This window comes from Pinus tabuliformis, chromosome 2_2 (genome assembly GCF_031772625.1).
Source record: "Pinus tabuliformis cultivar Carrire ecotype Pingquan chromosome 2_2, CPIR1, whole genome shotgun sequence".
In the NCBI taxonomy this organism is placed as follows: Eukaryota; Viridiplantae; Streptophyta; class Pinopsida; order Pinales; family Pinaceae; genus Pinus; species Pinus tabuliformis.
In genome coordinates this window covers 237,468,812-237,484,834 of record NC_142300.1, presented here as the reverse complement: position 1 = coordinate 237,484,834, position 16,023 = coordinate 237,468,812, and positions in this window count along the sequence as shown.

The window sequence follows — 16,023 nt, the reverse complement described above, 5'->3', positions numbered from 1 at the left end:
TCCTATACATTGGGAATTATAGCATTGACTATTTTCTTACTTCACGGCGGGAGTGTAAGATTCCATGACTTACATTTTGATGTGAATTTTCATGAGTGTCCATTACAACGATAGATTAATGACTTTTGATATGCTCCTTCATCTCTACAATTGTGGCACCTCTGAAATTATTTGCACCACCAATAGGATTGACATACAACCTTTGATATATATATATATATATATATATATATATATATATATATATATATATATATATATATATATATATATATCTATATCTATATATATATATATATATATATATATATATATATATATATATATAGATATATATATATGTCTCCCAACAACGTTGCATTACGCTATAGCTCAAAGACACAAACCATTTTGTAGTCAGGCACCAACATATGTATTTTCTTTAGTGTATATGATTTCAAACATTCACTTTCATTGCACTCTTCCAAGGCTATATGTATTAATCACACTTTGTATTTGATCCTTTATATACACATATTTGGCCATGCTTTGGATGAATAGCATATAGATAGGTTGCCAATTTGATTGGAATGAAGCTAATAATGGTTGATGGGAATTTGAATTCATGTCTAAATATTTTGAATAACTATCTCCAAGGTTGATCACTTTGGTACGCGTCTAGGTTTCCCCTTGATGATAGTTTCTGCCTTGTTTCTTTGGACATATCGAATTCGTTTGAAAATAAAATCCAACACATGAGTTGTATATGATTTCTAATGTATCGCTTCTTAGTGCATACCACCTTGTTAAGCACTTACTACATGACTCCTCAAAAAGCTTTCCCATATATTTCAAGGCAAGCATTGCCACGGTATCATGACACCCTTTCATTTCACTGGAAGATGAATAAATACCCTACCTGTCACAGTTGTGATGTGTGAGAGAGATTGTGTGTTGGGTGCATGGTGCATCTGTTGAGGTTATTGATTAAAATGACTGCCATCCATGATGCACAATGCACTATCGACGGTGATGTCCTATGTGATGGGTGCATGATGCATTTGTTGGGGGTAGTGTTAGCATCCATATCTATAGGAAGTACAGAGTGTGCTATTTAAGGCGTGGCCATAAGTGATAGATTCATGGTTCATATGCAAGGAGACATGGAGGTTGGTACTAATCCCTATAAGTTCACTATGCAACAATGAGGAGATGCCTTATGTGATGGGTGCATAGCCTGTCATGGCATATCCAATACCTTACCATCCTATACGTTGGGATAGTATTGAATTTTTGCATACTTCAAGGTGAGAGTGTAAGATTCTACAAATTACATTTTGATGTAATTTGTCATGAGTGTTGATTACAAGGATAGATTAATGACCTTTGATATGATCCATCATTTCTACAACTATGTGTCACTTCTACAATTATTTGAGCCACCAATGTGATTGACATACAACCTTTGATATATATATATATATATATATATATATATATATATATATATATATATATATATATATATATATATATATATATATATATATATATAGATGTATGTATGTATGTATATATATAAATGTCTCCCAACAATGTTGCATTACGCTATAGCTCAAAGCCACAACCCATTTTACAGTCATACACCAGCACATGGATTTGCTTTAGTGTATATGATTACAAACATTCACTTTCATTGCACTCTTCCAAGGTGATATGTATTAATCACACTTTGTATTTGATCCTTTATATACACATATTTGGTGATGCTTTGCATGACTAGCGTATCACTCCCCGTTTATGCCACATCAAGTTGATTTGTAACATATGCTTGCAACTATGTACCTTTGCATATTTCATATGTTGGACCTTAATTTCTTACATAAGAAGGATTTTATGCAATGCCCTTTGGGATGGATTATTCTTTCTCACTTTATTTCTCAACACATGCATTCATTTGACTTAAAACTGACGTCATTGCATTTATATAATTTGAGAGTGGTGAATATATCACTTTTCCATCATATCATCTACTATAACCTCCAACATATGGATACTAATCACATTATTTTATAATTATTTATTTCAGTGTTCACTATACATTCTTCTCTCATCAAAAAGTGTGTCAAGTGCATCAATGTCACTTTGATTCTAGTCACCATCACTGTTAGGTCCCTATAATACTAGTGATTCCCCCATTACTGTTGTCGTTGTAGCCCTTATTGTTATTTTTGTGCCCCTATTTTCCCAATATTGTTATTATTATGCCCCATAGAAGCCCACTATTTGTTGGGCAGTGGATCCCCTGCATAACGATTTTGGGGCTTAAAGCCCACATTTTTGGGTATTATTGTAAAAGCTCAGTGAAGTGCGTAGAGCGTGAATTGTAATGGGCCAAGTATAAGGGTAGTCCGCCCTAAAATATTGTAAATTAATCTAGAATGTGTCAGCCTACCCATGCCATGGGAATGTATAAATAGAATGAGGCTCTAAGTGTAGAGGTCAGCTTTTTGGTTGGATGGAAAGTGTTGTGGGTTTATGAATGCAAGATTACTCTGAGTCTATAAGTCTGAGTCGTGGTTGGTAGTAGTTAGAGTAGGCTCTGCAACTGTGTGCACAGAGGCCTGGTAGAGTCCACAACTATGTGGGCGGACCCCGGCAGCTGAGTGTGTAGGGAGGAATTGGATTGTACTGAACAGAAGATTAATATAAGATAAGTGTTTCTAAATTATGGTGTATCTGGTCACAGATCTGTATGTTTGTGCTTATGTTATGGTTTTATGCATATCTTTAATATTTATGGTTGTGCGCGTTGGTTATAACTACTGAATACCTGATTAAGACCCCCAGAATTAGATTAGATCTATAATAACTACAACAATAATAAGGAATCTAGGAATTTCCCTGTCACAGATCTACGCGAAGCCCAGACAGCTGCACAAAGTAGTGCAAGTGGGAAAATCAGTTTGTGACCCCTCCAAAACTCATCAAGACATCCCTAGGGTGTGGAAACCTAGTTCTAGCACCCTCCCATACTACCTCGGGTGAAACTTCAGTCCACACTCTATGGATTGTTTTCGAAAGGGCTGGTTGTGTGGGATTTGTTTGGCTAAAACATCTCCGAACCTGGGTCAAGCCCCAATAAGCCAACAAATGGTTCTGTTTTTAGGACCGGGATTTGCCTAAGGGATGTTTGATGTTAGAACACTAGAACCCTATAAAGAAGGAAATTGAAGATTGGTTGGATCAAAATCTTAATGAGTTCGTGATACAGGAAAACAAAACTTCGTAGATATCTGAGAAGAGGTGGCTGGATCGCTACATATACACGGAAATCCATGAGATCTTCTTTGCGACCTTCTCATCAGAGCTGTACAATTGGATTATGAGGCTAGCTGATAGCCAGGGAAGGTGCAAGCTCAATCAATCGATAGTGTGGACTCCCAAGTTGGTGCGCAGTCTAGAGGCCTCTGAAGTTAAGATCGCAGGAGCCATAGATCATTGGCTGGATCAGATAATAGGAGGGTTTATCACTGAATTTGTGATAGACATGACTTTCAGCTACAACGAAGCAGAAAGATGTTTTCTCAAGGGATTGTGAGGTAAGTACATCAAATTATTGAATACCTGGATTAAGATGTTGTTATGTGAAAAATGGGTGATGCAAATCCATTAATGAGTGGAGCGATGTGGAGTGGAAGGGCCTACAAAGGTATCAAAGGGTTATGAAATAGTCTGTTAAGTTCGCCTCTGCGAGAGGGTGAGGAAGGACGCACTTGGGCTTCTCCATGGAGTATTATTAGTTTGATAAGGCAACGCATTCCACAGTTATCATCTTTGCTAACACCTCCATTCGCGTCACCTCCTTCACCTCCATCTTCACCCACACCACCTCCACCAAACCAGCAGTTTAGCATGGTGAGCACGATCAAGTTGCATGTATTCAGGGAGTAGGGATCGAAGATCCAGATTAGTTTTGGATCATAGTAAGAGCAGTGTGGGAAGCAGACAAAGTTACGGATGATAACATTAAGAAGGCCACCTTAGTAAGTGCGCTGCAAAATCGCGTGCTGAATTGGTATATGAAGCACTCGAATGATCATCCAAATGCCAGAATAGCAGAAATCTAGATTCCATTAAACAAAGAATTTAGCCGACCGAAATCGAAGACGCAGTCAATCATCGGATTCAAAGAGATTGCGATGCTTCCAGGTGAAACCCCCTAGGATCTGGATCAGAGACTGAAGAGCATGATCCGTGAGGCTAACATGACGCTGACAAATGTGTAGCACCGTGCGTGGTTTGTGGCATCTTTGACACCACACCTGAGGACGACGCTATCACAGTAGAAGCTTTCAACCCGGTAGAAGCACTGGAAATAGCGATGAGGTTGCATGAAACTCTGATACAAGATCCTGGGTTGGGAATCCAATAGATCCATGTGCAACTACAAAACCTATGCTTGGAAATGTAGATTTTGAAGCAGAACAGGGTGCCTCATCCAGAAGCACATGAAGAAATGTGGTGCATAAAATGCAAAGGCCGGGGCCACGATAAGGATCATTGTTCAATCTTTGTGAACTATGTGGCTAGAGGGGGACCAATGCTGTTGAGACTCGAGGCTCAGGCAAGGCCAAGTGCAACACCCATGCTTTGGTGCGTGATATGTCAGGTGGGAGGAAAACACATGACGGACAACTGCCATCTATCGAAGAAGTTTACACAGACCCCCCAGCAGCTCTTTTGCAATTTTTGTAGATCGGTGGGCCACGATGAACGAAACTATCAAAGTTATGAATTGTTGATGGATCGAATGCCTGCCTACAGCATGCAGACTGAGTCACGAGGTCAGGATCTAGCCACTGCAATAGCACGTGGTGGATTCCAGGGACGCGGACGAGGACGAGGAGAAATGGGACCTGGATGAGGGCGTGGACAGTTAATCTGCTACAATTGTGGAGGACCTGGGCATTACACGCATGACTATACGAACTTGACCAGAACATGTTTCTCGTACTGTTATCAGTTTGATCATGAAGCAGTAGATTTCCCCACACTAATCGCACAGATGTGAAAAAAAGGGGTGCTCCAATCTACCCCAACGAAGAACATCCAAATGATGAGGTCCGAACCACGCGAAGAAGACCCTAATGTGAACATGGTGCAACCACAGGGGAGGATAAGGGGAAGAAACCTGAGGAGAATACATGGGTTCGCAAAGCTCCAACAAAGAAACCTTAGTTTGACATGGAACGTGCAAAGGAGATAGTTATGGAAGCTAATAAGAGCTTCGCAAAGGCCTCTACTTTAGGTAGTAGGGATCAACCCAAGACAGAAATGGATCCTTCTATGTTAACTACCTTTTTAGAGACATCCATGAAGCTACTATGGGACAATAAGATGGTTAAGGGATTACTAGAGTTGATAACTAGGTGCGCAAGCTCTGGTGAACCACCCATGGTCTGGAAACTACGAAACCATGATTTGCGCACTATGCGGGAGATGTGATTGACGATGCAGATTGGCAACTATGAGATGGATCAGGTCATCCTAGACATGGGTTTGGATGCGAATTTTCTACCTAAAATGATGTGGGAAAACATGGGCATGCCCGCATTATAGTGGTCCCCTATTCAATTATGGATGGCGAACCAACAAAAGATCTTGCCCATGGGGAGATTGCAAGGAGTAATGGTGGACATCGAAGGCGCAAGTACACAAATGGATTTTGAGGTAATAGAAATTGTGGATGACAGTAACCCTTACCCCGCGTTGTTAGGGATAGATTGGGCCACTGATATGAATGGAGTCATCAACCTAAAGAATCGGATGATGATTTTAGAGAAAAAGGCCCTATGCGTGGTAGTTCCATTAGACCTAGCCAAAGGAGCGTGCTACACCGAACCTGTGCGCGATGAGGACAGTGACGATGAGCTGGATTGCATTTACCAGATAACAGCGTGAGACCAAGATCGAGTGAATCCAACACCGGATGGGAGAATCTCATGGGATCGCAACAGTTCTTGCACTTTGGATTCAGATGAAGAAATAGAGTGATGGCAGAACTGATTGCACGAGGTAACAATGTTGAATTGTAATACGATGGTTAGATCATTGCGACGTGTGACGACCGAAGCAAGGGAACTGCCGATAGATGATGGAACAACAAACATGGAGGAATTTATAGACCACTGTGGAAATGAAATACTAGAATAGAATTGGCATGGTGGGCAAAATGGGGCGCTGCACGTGACAACTTCACAATGGTGGAGGCCACATTAGAAGGCTAGGTGTAACTGGCATGAAGATCGAAGGCAGATGCGTGTATAGATTGGAAGTCCCCGACATCAAAAGTGATCTGGGCAGCTGGGATGAGGTAGTTTGAACAACCACTTGCATCAAGAGGTGTAGACAAGTGCTGTGTAACCCATCACCAAAATAAGAGTTAAAAAGCAGAACCTGACGTGGTAGCAGGAAAAGTGACACATTCCATGAACAGTTTTCGACGGAACATTCAAATAGACATGCGGAAGAAACGTTCGCTAGATAAAACGATCCAATTGGGATCTGTGCGTACCAGTGGATCAACAAGACTGTATAACCATAAGCAATAGAAGGAGTGTGAAGATGACCTCATCAAAAGGAAGACAAGCGGGAACCAGGCGAATGGAGAGAAATCCCTAGACCATAGCCCCCGTAGTTCGAACAGGACGTGAGGACCCGGGTAAAATAATTCAGCAGCTACAGGAATCCATTCAGTGAGGGGGCTTGAAATATCATGAGCTCGATGAAGAATGGGCACGGATGAGGAGGAAAAGCATGATATTGGCCGAAGAGCTTAGCAAACTGAAAATTGGAGTTGCGCAAGTGGGCCACGAGAACCTAAGCAGGATGGGACTAGGCCTGGCTAGCCCTATGACTGCATTAGGAACAGTTGCAAAGCTGCTATCATGGCTGTAGGGGAGCATACTATACAAAGAAGAATGTGATGCACTAATGGACACAAGGGTAGGTGAAGGATGCCCACAGCATGGGCTAGCAGGACAGTTGAGGCCTTGCACCTAGGGTTCGACCACCTGACTTTCTATAGAAGTATAGTCTCAGCACTTCAAGGAGTTGAAAGAAGGTGCGAGACTATAAACAAGTCTGCAGGGAAGCTGTGTGGAAATAGGGTTCCGTGTAAGGAGAATTTATTACAGGAACCGTAGTCACGCATAAGGGGCTGTGATGCTATGCGAAAAGGCGGGAAAGTGACCGTTGATGTCACTGTTCATGACAAGATGGTCAATCTGAGACAAAAAGGAGAAGACGACAGGAATTTAAGACATTAAGTCAGTACTGGATTTAAAACGATCTCCAGTTCGTATCACATTAATGCACCAGAAAAGGAGGCAACGGTCACATTTGAATATTGGCTAGCTTATAAATCACAGTTGGTCATCTACCGAACAAACCATGGCACTATGAGACTTAAGTTATTTATCTAATAGATATGGACTTGTCCAACTTTGATGCTTTGTGAATAAAACTAGAGAAACAGGACCTTTGGGATAGCATAATGCTGACGGCCGAATTCACCGTGCCGAGCTCAATGCTAGTGGTAAGATATATACCACAAAATCCCAAACAGATAGCAGGACTGGTCCAAATGTCACCTTGAAAGCTATGGTCTAGTAAGCGATTTATGAAAGATAAGGGAGAGATGGTGAATGTTGGGATAAAATACCGAATGCCGTGGAAAATTTGACCCCTGGGTTGCATGCCCATGACGAAACTTGAAGATTGGGACTTTGCGGACAACAACATCTCTCTTGCAAAAATGCAACACAAGCTTCAACAAATATAGAATATACGGGACTAGAGATCGCAAACTTCCTGCTCTTGCACAAAGAGTTCCTGGATTTGGCATCCCAGCTAGAGCTAAAATCCTATGAGGAGCTGCCTTATGTTAACTAAGCAGAGCAGAATGAGCATCATCAGTTATGAGAATGAGCAGGGGCAATGGAGCAGGAGCTTGAAGAAGTGTTGCAGGAGGCAAGGATGGAACAACGAAGCATAGTATGCCACTCACAGGGATGGTGATTCACGAAGCCTTGGTAGTGCATCTCGCCATACCGATGAGTGATTCGGGACGAGTCACGATGATTGTGTTGGGGGCCTATTAGGCAGCGGATCCCCCGCGTAACTATTTTGGGGCTTAAAGCCCACAATTTTGGGTATTGTATTGTAAAAGCTCTGCGAAGTGTGCAGAGCACGAATTGTAATGGGTTAAGTCTAAGGGTAGTCCGCCCTAAAATATTGTAAATTAATCTATAATGTGTCAGCCTACCCATGGTCCGCGGACCATGGGAATGTATAAATAGAGCGAGGCTCTAAGTGTAGAGGTTAGCTTTTTGGTTGGATGGAAAGTGTTATGGGTTTAGGAATGCAAGATTACTCTGAATCTGTAAGTCCGAGTCATGGTTGGTAGTAGTTAGAGTAGGCTTTGCAGCTGTGTGCATAGAGGTCGGGTAGAGTCTGCGGCTATGTGTGTGGACCCCTGCAGCTGAGTGCGTAGGGCAGAATTGGATTGTACTAAATAGAAGATTAATATAAGATAAGTGTTTCTGAATTATTATGTGTCTGATCAGAGATCTGTATGTTTGTTCTTATGTTATTTTTTTATGTATATCTTTAAGATTTATGGTTGCGCGCACTAGTTATAACTACTGAATACTTGATTAAGACCCCCAAAATTAGATTAGATCTATAATAACTACAACAATAATAAGGAATCTAGGAAGTGCCCTGTCACAGAGCTATAATAAGGCTAGACAACTGCATAGATCAACGTGAGTGTGCAGATCGGTTCGCGACCCCTCCAGACTTCATCAAGAGATCCCTAGGGTGCGAAAACCTAGTTCTAGCACCCTCCTATACTACCTGGGATGAGACTTCAGTCTGCGATCCATGAATTGTTGTCGAAAGGGCTGGTAGTGCGAGATTTGTTTCGCTAAAAAATTTCCAAACCTGGGCCAGGCCCTAATAAGCCAACATTATTGTTGTTGTTGTGCCCTTATATTATTATTGTTATGTCGGCTTTGATTATATTGTGACCCCTTAAGCTCCTATATATAGAAAGGAGGTTTTGTCATTTGTATCATCCAAGAATTGTTCATTTGTGTAATGTAAAGGAGGTTGCCCACTCGAAGAAGCTGATTTCTAAGGCGTTTATCTTTCTTTTCTATATTTTTGTGAGTCGATTTCATAACATTTGGTATTAGAGCTTTGGATTCTAGGGTTTTGCTGCTCCAAATAGGCCATCATGGAATTTTCACTATAATTCTTTTTCTACAACGTTTAAGAAGCCAACAAAAAACCCATTTGAGCCCAAAGTGTTCTAAACTTCGGCTCCAAATTTTAGATCTCTTTTTGCTATAGTTGTGGAGATATGGTCTGAGGACGTTAGGGTTTTTGCAGACTCCCAAATTACATTCCAAACAGGTGGCCTTGGGAAAATTGTCATAAATTTCTCTCTGAGTATCAGATGTAAATTTCATCAGAAGTTATAGAAATAGGATAGACTTTAGTTTTATGTGTATCTTTTTTAGATCCGAAGGTCGAAATAGTGATACATGGCATGTCGTACAAGTTTTCTGTACTGAAACATTATATAATTAGGTCATCTTGGGAGATTGAGCATAACTATTTCTTGGAGAATCTAATTTTGATCAGACTGGTGGAATTGGAAAGAAAACATAGAGGGCTATGGAAGCAAGTAATTTCAGACCTTGGAGATCCGCAATTACAGATATAAAATAGATTCAACATCGAGCTTCTAAAAAGAAAAAAAATGTGTGCAGTCTTTTTAAAATTTTACATAAGTTTTGGTTGAAAAATTAGGTTGAAGTTCAAAGGGCACAGTGAAGCATAATTATCATTAATTGATGCCCCAAAGAAAGAAAATGGAAACACCTAGTAGACAACCTAAAAGATATAGCATGACTCATGAAGAAGAGGAAGAAATGCAACATGATATATCAAAATTATGAGATCAAGTGCAACAAATTTCACTCTCACAAAAGGTAACAAAAGCTAAGATTGATGGTTTAAAGAAAGGCGTGAAGCTAAGATGAATGGTGTGGAAGCTAATATGAATGGCGTGCAAGTTAAGATGGATGGCGTGGAAGCTAAGATGGATTGCATGGAAGCTAAGATGAATGGCATGGATGCTAAGATGGAAGATTTGAAGATAGATTTGACTAAGTTGCTACAAGAAATGCTTATTAATGGTGAAAGGGTAGTAAAGGAAACTCATGATGAGAACAAAAGAAATGTTAATCATGATTTCACAGACTCTAATGTTGGATTGAAGACCCACCATGTTCCAAAGATTGGTATGAGGAAGTTTGATGAAAAGGATCCCATAACATGGATACTACAGATGGAGAAATATTTCAATCTCCATAATGTGAAAAACACACAAAAGGTATACAATGCAAATTTATATTTGGAACCAAATCAGTTTGTATGGTATCGATGGCTTTGCTCTTGTAAAACAATTGTCACTTGGGAAATTTTTATGGAACAAATGATAGCACATTATGAGGATACAAAAAGCAACAATTTTTTTAGCCAATTGATAAACCTCAAACAAAAGGGTTCAATGATGGAGCACATTGAGGACTTCCAAAAATTAAATATAAGGGTAAAAGATATTCCAGAGGAGCATAGGATTGATATGTTCATAGGAACATTAAAGGATAAAATCCAACATGAGTTTCACCTTTGGGAACCTGACTCATTGGAGAAGGCATTCAGGTTGGTAGGAAAAATGGAAAGAAAAATTATGGCAACAAGGAAGCCTACCACTCACAACTCTAAGGATGGAAGTGTTGTTTCCTATAGCCTTCCACAACCTACAAGGTTGGCACCCCAACAATTGGAAGAAAAAAAAGAAAAAGGGCTTTGTTACAGTTGTGATAGAAAATACACTAAAGGTCATAAGTGTGCTGAGAATAAATTATTTTACATATATTGTGAAGAGGAGGAAGAAAAGGAATAAGAAATGTCAAAAGAAGAGGATATACACTAGGAAAAAACCCTAGATAAATAAGAAATGAATCCGACCATCTCTTGTAATGCATTGGCTAGAATTACCGCTCCTCAAACTATCAAGATAAAAGGACATATCAAGAAGAAAAAGGTAATACTGTTGATTGATTTGCGAAGTAACCATAATTTTATTCATTGTAAGATAACCAAGGAATTGAATTGCTTCCTATATCCAGCACCAGAGTGTCAAGTGATAGTTTCAAGTGGAGGAACCATATATTGCTCTGGAAAGTTCCATAATATCAAGCTATCCATGGGAGAATATGTATTGAATATCCCAATTCTTTCCATTCTAATGGGTGGTGCTGATGTTTTACTAGGAGTCTAATGGCTACAATCCTTGGTTACAATAGCTTTTAATTTTGAAGAGATTTTCATGAAATTTTCTACGGAAGGAAAGGAATTAGAATTAAGAGGTATCACAGGGAAACTAGGAAAGATAATCAACTCTAATGGAATGAAAAAGATTCTAAAGAAAGAACTACTAGGCATAATTGCACAATTAGGTTCACTAGAGGTTCCCACATCAAAATCATCTATTTCTCCAGATCTCCAAAAAGCCTTGGACAAGCATTCCAAGGTATTTGAGACTCCCAAAGGTCCCCTACCTATTCATATCATGATCATGCTATTCATTTGATTCCAGGAAGTGTTCTTCCAAACATCAAGCTTACATATATCCCTATGCCAAAAAGAGTGAAATTGACCGTATGGTTGTAGAAATGCTAGAGGCTGGTATAATTCAACCTAGTCAAAGTTCTTTCTCTGCTCCAGTAGTATTGGTGCACAAGAAGGATGGATCATGGCACATGTGTTTGGATTATAGGGAGCTCAACAAGTTCGCTATTAAAGATAAAATTCCCATTCCTTTCATTGTTGAACTATTGGACGAATTGCATGGATCAATTTACTTCACCAAGATGGATCTTCATTCAGGATATCATCAAATCAGAATGAAGATTAGAGACATTCCAAAAAAAAATTTAGAACTCATGAGGGTCATTATGAATTTTTGGTCATGCCTTTTGGCCTTACCAATGAAGCTTCTACATTTCAAGGTTTGATGAATTCCATTTTCAAACCCTTAGAAAATTTGTGTTAGTATTTTTTGATGATATACTAATCTATAGCATGTCTTGGAAGGAACATGTTCAACATGTTGACAAGGTGCTCAAACTATTGGAGGAGAAGAAATTATATGCAAAAAGCTCCAAATATTTCTTTGGAGTACAAGAGGTGGAATATCTGGGTCATATTGTAAATGAAGGTGTTAAGGTAGACCTTAGCAAAATTAAAGCCATTAAGGAATGGAAAATCCCCACATCCATAAAGCATCTACGGGGATTTCTCGGGTTGACAGGGCATTATCGCAAGTTTGTTAAGAATTATGGGAGAATAGCAGCACCTCTAACAACATTATTGAAGAAAGATGCATTTTTATGGACTCCAGAAGCAATGAAGGTCTTTGAACATCTTAAAGAAGTAATGTGCCAAGCACCAGTCTTAGCTACATTGAACTTCATGAAAACCTCTATTGTGGAATGTGATGCCTCAGGAAATGGAATTGGTGCTGTTTTAATGTAAGAAGAAAGGCCCATTGCTTTTGAAAGTCATCCAAACAAAGGAAAGTATTTACACAAAGCTATTTATGAGGAGGAAATGTTGGAAATACTACATGCACTTAAAAATGACGACCCTACCTAATGGGAAGACACTTCAAGGTAAAAATCGATCATGATAGTCTGAAATAATTTTTAGAACAAAAATTATCTTCAGAAGAGCAACAAAAATGGGTCACAAAGTTGTTTGGTTATTACTTTGAAATCATATACAAAAAAGGGAAGCAAAATGTTGTGGCAGATGCACTCTCAAGAAAGGATGAGGATGCGGAAGCATTTCTTTGTTCCATTTCTATTATCCAACCAGATTGGATAAACGAAGCAAGGGATGAATGAAAGAATGATGAGGAAGTGTGGGAAATCATTCAAAAGTTAAAACAAGATCCCAGTACATCTGATACATTTAGCTGGAAAATTGATTTGTTATGGTACAAAGATAAGTTATACCTATGTCAAAATTCGCAACTCAAACAAAATATTCTTATGGAATTGCATGCCTCTCCCTTAGGAGGGCACTCAAGATTTTTAAAAACTTACCAAAGGGTTAAGAAGGAGATTTTTTGGGATGCTCTTAAGTCTGATAATCAAAATTTTGTGGTGAAATGTTTGGTTTGACAACAAAATAAAGTTTAAAAACTTAAGACCTTGGGTCTATTACAACCTTTATCCATTCCAAGTCAACATTGGGAGGAGGCTTCAATGGATTTCATCAAATATTTACCCAATTCTGAAGGAAATAGTGTCATCATGGTGGTAGTTGACAGACTTACCAAGTATGCACACTTTTGTGCATTATCTCATCCATTTAAACCCAGTACAGTTTCTACTGCAATTATGGAAACAATTCAAAAGCTACATGGAAACCCAAAGATTATTGTAAGTGACAAATATCCCATTTTCACTAGAAAATTTTGGACAGAATTATTTTCTTGTCTTGGTACATAGTTAGCTCATAGCTCATCTTATCATCCTCAATCTAATGGGAAAACTGAGATAGTACACAAATGTTTGGAAGGATATCTTCATTGCTTTGTATCTGATAAACAAACACAATGGGTCAAATGGTTGCCTTTGGCTGAATGGTGGTATAACACTTCCTTCCATACTGCAGCAAAAATGACCCCATTTATGGAACTTTATGGATATCACCCACCATCCATCACATCATATTTAAGAGAAAATTCTAAGGTTCAAGTAGTGGAAGATCACATCGAGCATCAACAACAAGTTCTCCAACTCTTAAAGGATAACCTAACTTTGGCATAGAATAGAATGAAACAACAGGCAGATCAACATTGTAGTGAAATAAGTTTTGGTATAGGTGACTGCGTATTTCTACGGCTACAAAATATAAAAAAATGTCCCTCAAGGATAATAAATTATCACCAAAGTATTATGGTCCATACAAGGTGTTGCAAAAGATTGGTACTATGTCATACAAATTGGAGCTTCATGCAGCTTCCCGAGTGCACCCAATTTTCCATGTTCATATTTAAAGAAGGTTATTGGTGATAAGCTCCTAGTTCAAAAAATATTTCCAGAACTTGATGAAGAAGGAAAAATCATATTGGAAACTGAAGCAGTCACAAAAACAAGAACTCGACAAGTGCGAAATTGATCAATTTTGAAGTATCTTGTCAAGTGGAAGAACTTACTCGGCGCGGAACATTCCACATGGGAGGATGATAATTTTATACAAAAGCATCCACAACTACTCAAGCATAAAGGACAACACTGTTTTGAAGGAGAGGGGAATGTTAGGTCCCTATAATAATAGTGATTCCCCCATTACTATTGTCACTGTAGCCCTTATTGTTATTGTTGTGCCCCTATTGTCCCCATATTGTTATTATTGTGCCGCATAGAAGCCCATTATTGTTATTATTGTGACCTTATATTATTATTTTTATTTCGGCTTTGATTATATTGTGACCCCTTAGACTCCTATATATAGAAAGGATGTTTCTTCATTTGTATCATCCAAGAATTTTTCATTTGTGTAATGTAAACGAGGTTGCCCCCTAGAAGAGCCTGATTTCTAAGGCATTGATCTTTATTTTCTATATTTTTGTGAGATGGTTTCATAACAATCACAATATACATTGGATATTGTCCTTTTCAAAACATTAGATTATCGTATTAAATACATTTTCTTTCTTTGTGAGACATGAGCGTTATTTTTTTGGAAATTAAATTGAACTTCACCCATATCCTATGAGAGAGAATCTATACTTTGTAATAACTTGTGACACTAACCCATTCACCTACAATAACATCAGCATAAACTCTCGTAAGTTCCTTTAATCCGTGATGTACCGATAGGTTTGTAACATGAGCAAGCTAAATCTTTTAGAAACTTATAACTTTAAATATTAAAACTTGGAATGCACGATAATGATAGTCATTGCAAGCATTGATGAAATTTATAAAACTCCAAAATACCTCTAAGTGATATTGAAAATGCTAGGCTCTTTCATATAAAGGGGCTCAATATAGGATATGTGTTTTAAAGAATCAACTTCGAAAGATAGGCAATCATTTTCCTTAGAGCATACACATGACTTCAATAATCAAAATTTTATGTATCTAAGAGGTTAACTTCTAGCATGACAATGCAAACATTATGGTTTGAAAACACCATGAATTACAGATGAGGATTCAAGCCTAGGGATGCAAATCAAGAAATGAGTGTGGAGGTGAAGTATGGATAGTGACAAGGTGTATGTCTACAATTGGCATAACATAATATAAATAATGTAAAGATTGATGATGAATTATTAAAGAAATGAAATAATAAATGATAATGTATTCCAAGGAAACTAACCATGATGAATTAAGGCAAATATTTGTGATGACTAACGGTTGGTGAAAATTTTGGAATATTATAGACCCAGGGTTCGACCTAAGGTTGCCAACAAAGTACCGTCATAGTCTAGCTTATCACCGACATTTTCACTCCCTTCACAAGAAAGGAGAGTCCAACCCGAGGCATGCTAGAACAAAGAATGATAACAGAGATTAAGTTCAGTGGCATAAAACAAAAAAAAATCATAACATTATGTATTTATTTTAACCATAGATTCATTTATTGCAGCTAGATCTAATTATAAATCAATCACTCAAAGATCAATAAAGAAAGAACTGTGCATGCATAATTAAAATTTTAAAGGGGTCATGCATTTAATAATCATATAACACAATTCATTTTCGCAACACCTTCTTTATTATTCAAGAAACTATTACAACAGAAATCGACATAGACTTGTGTGATCTCATTTATTTAGATCAAATACATTACATCAAAACTGTTGGGTTGTGTTATATTCTTTCC